Source organism: Mus caroli, chromosome 1 (assembly GCF_900094665.2).
Source record: "Mus caroli chromosome 1, CAROLI_EIJ_v1.1, whole genome shotgun sequence".
Taxonomy (NCBI): domain Eukaryota; kingdom Metazoa; phylum Chordata; class Mammalia; order Rodentia; family Muridae; genus Mus; species Mus caroli.
The window spans coordinates 113,082,535-113,088,906 of NC_034570.1; positions in this window are offsets into that span (position 1 = coordinate 113,082,535).

The window sequence follows — 6,372 nt, forward strand, 5'->3', positions numbered from 1 at the left end:
ACACACACACACACACACACACACACTCACACACACACCACAGATATAATGTAAAATTTTAGAATTCTTTAAAAAGGACCAATTTCTTCCTACCTCTCTGAGCTGGCTTTGTGCCTTTCTGCTCCCAGTCCTCTGAACTTAAATCTGTCTGTGTCTTTCAATATTTCATTAATAACATGTCTCGTGTGACCAGCATGAGAGCAATTACTGAGATAAAGTGTGTTTTGATAGCTTAGATTCACCAGTTCAGTGTGATAAAAATCAATCAATTTTTCTTGTGATTTTCTTTTTTAATCCATTGTAATCAGTGAAAAGAAAACTGCACTCACTGGCATTGAAGAAGATGCTGATTTACAAACTCAAGTGCTCTTTATTTTTCTTATAAACTAAGGTGCAAAAATGATGCATTAGAAATCTGATAAAGAGCCCGTGGTCTTGAAAGGTGTGCTATTATGTTTCAAGACTGAAATATCTCAGGAGATGGTTGCAAGTGTTGAAATTTCTTTTTCTATCTTTCCCCCTTCCCCCTTCTTTCATTCATTTCTTTCATTCTTTACCATGGCAATAAATTTTCCTGTCAAGTTGGGATATTTTGCCGTTGTTAATGTCAGTAGTAACTCTTAAGTAATATATCTTCAGGGCTGGGGGGATGCTCGGTTGGTAAAGTGCTTGCCTTGCAAATATGAGGAACATGGTTTAATCCCCAGAACTCACGTATTAAAAAAAGCCAGGCTTTGTGGCATGCACTTATGACCTCACCACTGGGAAAGCAAAGACTGGAGGGCACCTGTGCTACACCGGCCAGCCAGCCAGGCCTCCTTGGTGAATTCCAGGCCATCAAGAGACCCTGTCTTAAAACTCAACGTATGTAGGGACTGAAAAGATGACCCGGTGGGTAAGAACACTTGATGTGCACACATGAGGGTCTGAGTGTGAGTCCTCAGCACCCATGTAAAATGCCAGGTATGATCATACATGCCCGTGACCCCAGAAATGGAGAATGATACTGAGACAGGAGGATCAATGGGAGTTAAAGGCGACTAGCTTATCTCTAGGTTCAGTGAGAGGCCCTGTCTCTAGGGAGTAGAGAGTGATAGATTCTCAGTGTCTCTTCTAGCCTCTACCCACGTGCATCTACAGTGCACACAAGACAGATAGCACCTGAGAAAAGATAGCCATGGATGACCTTTGACCTCCAGACACATGAACATATACATGCACCTGCATGAACACATAACACAGAGACAGACAGACAGACACGGAGACAGAGAGTCAGAGAGAGACAGAGAGACAGAGATGAACACAGAATGATATCAACAACAGAAAGACAAGAACACACCCACGAAGAAGTAATAAAGTCAGACAAGCAGTGAGATTTGAAATGTCAATCCTTGGGGATAATAAGGAAAAGTGGATAACTCCAGATGTGAAAGCCACATGAAAGACAAGGAAGAAAAAAGAAGAGGACAGTAAGGAAAGATGAGTCAGCTCCGATACTAGCCTGGCCTGAGCTAGGAAGTTTGGCCGCTTGGGCCACTCTCTCCTGCTTCATAGCTCTATGGCAGCCTCCTGGAAACACTTACAGAGGTCCTGGAACAGACACCTCCCACCTGTGGCTGTGGGAAGATTTATTATTTAGATACCTCTGGGTGGGGGGAAAGCCTTGAAAGGAAACATCTTTGAATAACAGCAAGTTGCAAAATTACTTCATTTTGTTCCTTGTCTTTACAAACAGTTGACTTGAAGCTTCCAGAACTCCGTCTTTGAACATCTCCATCACAGCTACTAGAATAAGCCTTGCTGTTCTCTGTATCTATACTGAGATTTTTTTTCTTTTTTTCTTTTTCTTTTTCTTTTTTCTTTTCTTTTTTTTTTTTTTTTTTTTTTTTTTTGAGCTATGAATGGACACAAAAAGATGTCAATCAAAGCAGTGCTGAAAAGTTCATTTCTCCGTCCCTATTGTGCAGGTCACATCTTTGTAGTGTCTATTGTTTGTGACTGTATTCATGCACACTCGCTTCATGTGCAGAATATCTGCTTTATATTAAAAGTCCCCACTGTAGTCACCCCAGGTCACACCCAACATTTAGAGATTGTATTGTCATTATCCACTATTAAACCTGTGATGATATCATGATATTTATGTCAGAAATAATGAAGAGCTTAATGTGGAGCAGAGACCCATCCCCCTGTCTGTCTGGGGAGATGGCTCAGTGGGTAAAGTACATGAGGATATGGGTTCGACTCCCCTAAGCCAAGTAAAGCCAGATGTTGGAAATCTCAATGTCCTGTGACAAGATGCGAGTCAGAGACAGGAGAATCCCTGGAAGCTCTCACTGGAGTTCTAGTCTGGTATATGCCACTGCAAGAGCAAGAGCAAGAGACCTGGTCTCAAGCAGTAACCAACACCCAAGGTTGACCTCTGACCTTCATGAGCTTATATACTGTGGCTCATATACAGCTGCATGCAGACCCATGAGCATGTGTGAGCACATACACATTTTTAAAAAGAGAAATCGCAGTGTCTCAGTCCTCTGCATTTGGGCACTGAATGATGGGTCACTAGGAATGGCTCTCCGTAGGCCAATGAGAAGTGGGTTTTGGCAGTGACCATCTTGAGGCTTGAGGGGAGTTCTCCAAGTCACTTAGACAGCCACTAAAGTGGTAATTGATTCAAAGTCTTTCCTTTTGTTCCCCTTTTAGAAAACCCTGTCTGTTTCCTTCATCATGCAGAATACCCCATGCTAGGGTTCCTGATACACACCATGGTGGCTCATTTGAAGTGGTTGATCCACAGCTGGAGCTATGGATGGATACAATAAAGGCACTGGAGGAGGAGGAGGAGGAGGAAAGCCATCTCTGCACATGCTGGCCCCAGATTGTAGACTCCAGTTCCTCAGCCTTGAGGCGAGGCACTATCTTGCCTGGCTGCTCTGCAATTTTCCCTCTGGGCTTAATGGGGAATGGAATGACAGTGGGGGTGAGTATTGTGTAAGTGTATCTGACAATGTTAAGCACTTAGTTAAGCACTCTAGACCAAGTGTATCTGATGATGCACATACTTAGTTAAGTACTTAAAGCTAAGAATATCTAATGATGTAAAGTCCTCACCACTAAACAGAAACACCAGGCCTAGTAAATAGCTTAGCAAATAAATAGGTTTCCCACCAAGCCTTGACAACATACATTCAACGCCCAGGACCCACATAGTGAAAAAGGAGAACCCACATGCCCAGGTCACCCTCTGCTCCCCACGTGACACAGTGGGCTGTGCATATGCACACACATACAATAAACAAATTGACAATGTACTTTTAATTGAAAAAAAGGACAGTTAAGGCAAATGCTAGTGTTTCCATTGTGAAAGGAAAGAAATGGAGTCTCGGAATGATCTGTGTGTAGTTGGATGTTAAAGAGTGAGGGGTAAGGGCCAGCAAGATGAATCTGCAGGTAAAGCTACATGCCACCAAGCCTCATAACTGGAGTTCACCCCCGGGACACACAGTTGCACAAGCTCCCTCCTCAAACATTAAGTAGGTGAAAGGGATGGATACATCCTGGGGACTTCAGTCTGTGCTCAGTCACAGTCAGTGACCACTCTGAAGTCGGAACAGAACTTGAATTGCATGTTCTTTATTTTACTTTGCTTTGCGTGTGTACATGCATGCGTGTTCTCGTGCAGAGACAAGATGAAGGGAGGACTTCACGAGCTGTGTGCACATCCACGGGCATGCAGAAGCTAGCGGACAACCCCAGATGTCTTTCCTTAGGAGCTGTCCACCTTTTTGCCCCTGGATCTCTCACTGGACTGAACCCATCAATTCAGCAAGGCTGGCTGGTCGGGGAGTTCGGGACAGCCTCCTGCCTCTGCCTCCTCAGTGCTGGGATTTCAAGCATGCCTCACCCTGCCTGGTATTTTTTATGTGGGTTCTAGGGGCTCAAAGTCAGGTTCTGCTGTTTGCAAGGCATGCACTTTACCAGTTGGGCTTTCTTCCTGCTCTGCAGTCTTGTTTGTTTTGTCCTCATTCATTCATTCATTCATTCATTCATTCATCCGTGTGTGTGTGTGTGTGTGTGTGTGTGTGTGTGTGTGTGTGTGTGTGTAAAAAAGTATACATGAGTGCAATACCTGGAGAACCCAGAAGAGGGCATCAGACTCCTCTAGAGCTGAAGCTATAGGAAGTTGTGGGCCACCTGACTTGAGTACTGGGAACTGAGCTTAAGTCCTCTGGAAGATCAGGACCTATTCTTAACCTCTCAGCCATCTTTCCAGCCCCCACTGCTGAACCTTGTCTCCAGTCTCCAGCCTCTTTAATTTTTGAAATGTTGGTGGGAAGAAACTGACTCAGAAGGGAAGGTTGAAACCAGGACCTTTTGAGAACAGTCATTTACATCTATCAGGTGCTAGTGACCAATGGCAATGAATAGTCTTGGAATAGGTCTTGGAAAATACATGCTGGCAAGAAAATAAAAAATGAACAATACCCTTAATAAGTACCTCTAACCAATAACGTGAAGCTATGGTATTTGAAACTCTGTGGCAGAGCCACAGAATTAGACAAGTGCAGGTATAAGTACTCTCTACCTAGCCTGATGACCTGAATTTAGTCTCTGGGACCTGTGATAGAGGGGAAAACACATTTCTACAAGTTTTCCTCTGACTTCCACACATGCTCCGTAGCACAGCATACCATAGCACGCACGCACGCACGCACGCGCACACACACACACACAGAGACACACAGACACATGTAATTTAAAGATAAATAGATAGATAGAAAGATGACAGAAACACTGCCAAATATGAAGTCTGGGAGAGGACTCAGTTGGTAAGTGCCTGACCCAAAACCAGGAGGGAAGACTTGAGTCAGAATACCAAACAAACCCCGCCCCCAAATAAAAAATTCCAGGCATGGTAGCACACATGTGAAACCTTAGCACCCAGCAGAAGAGGGAACAGGCAGCAGATCTGTGATGCTTGCCAGTCTGGGTACCATGACAGACCTGAATTCAAGAGGCTTGAACTCCATTCCTCGTGCTTGCTGAGCAAGCACCTTAACAACTGAGCCATCTTCCCAGCTCCAGAAATACTTTACAGAGATCCCCCACAGACCTGTGTGTTCTCTTCTGCAGTGAGTTATATTTCAAACTTGCTGATCTCTGTGTCTAGTTTTGGTGGCTGTTTTGGTGTCCTTTAGCTGAAGGACATTGAAACTAATCAATACGTCCCTCCTCTCCCCAGTTACCGTATTAGTCTGTGTTGATAACACAATATTCTGTGTGTGTGTGTGTGTGTGTGTTTATGTGTGTGGAGACCAGAGGACAACAACAAATGTCATTCTTCAGGTATCTGTCATCTGTTTTGTTTTGTTTCTTTCTTTCTTTTTGAGACTGGGTCTCAGTAGTTAGTTATTTATCCAATAGGTTAGACAAGGGCAGGCTGGCCAGTGAACCTCAAGGGTCTTCTTGTCTCTGCCTCCCCCATTCTGGGATTACAAGTGTGCATCACCACACCCAACAACATGGTCTAAAGTTCCCACAGCAGCTTTTGGAGCTGGGCCTTCTAACCCAAAGGTTTAGAAAAGAGAACAGAAGACTAAGACCATACAAGTAGAGATGGTAGGTTGGGATTATTTTCTGCTCTGTGGCCTCCAGAGTTTCTCTTTTACCCCAGTACACAACAGGAGCTCCACATATAGACTCCATCTCATTTGGAAATGATATTATAACAGGGAATAGGTTCAGCAACAATCTGGGAGCTGAAAACCACAGAACTGACCAGAAAAGCACAAGAATGGCTGAGGATGTAGCTCGGGCAGTAGAGTGTATGTATCTAGCAGGCAGGGCACCCTGGTTTGATCTCCAGCACCTATAAAAGCAGGCACAACAGCACTCACCTCTAATTCCAGCACTGGGGAAATGGAGGCAGGAGGAACAGGAATGTTTGCAGTTCCTTTCAGTTGCTGTGTCGGTCAGTTTTAGCTGTCAACTTGAGAGGATCTACAGTCACTTGGGAAGACTATCTCGATGAGCAACGGTCTCCATCAGATTGGCTTGTAGACGCACCTCGTGGTGGAGCAGACTGTCTAAGTTACCATCCATGGGAAGATCTAGCCTGAGAGAGGATAGCACCATCGCCTGGTTTGTGGTCCTAAAATTTGTTTTTTTAAAAAGGAATCAAGATGAATACTAAGGACACACGTGCTCATTGCCCTCTGCTCTTGACTGTTGTGTGCGAGCTAACTCAAGTTTCTGCTGCTTGACTTTCTCCAAAGTGATGGGCTTTGACTAGGAATTGTGGGCAGAGGCGAGAACACTGTAATTGGGGGGGGGCAACCTGGGCTACATGACATTCTGTCTCAAAAAAAAAAA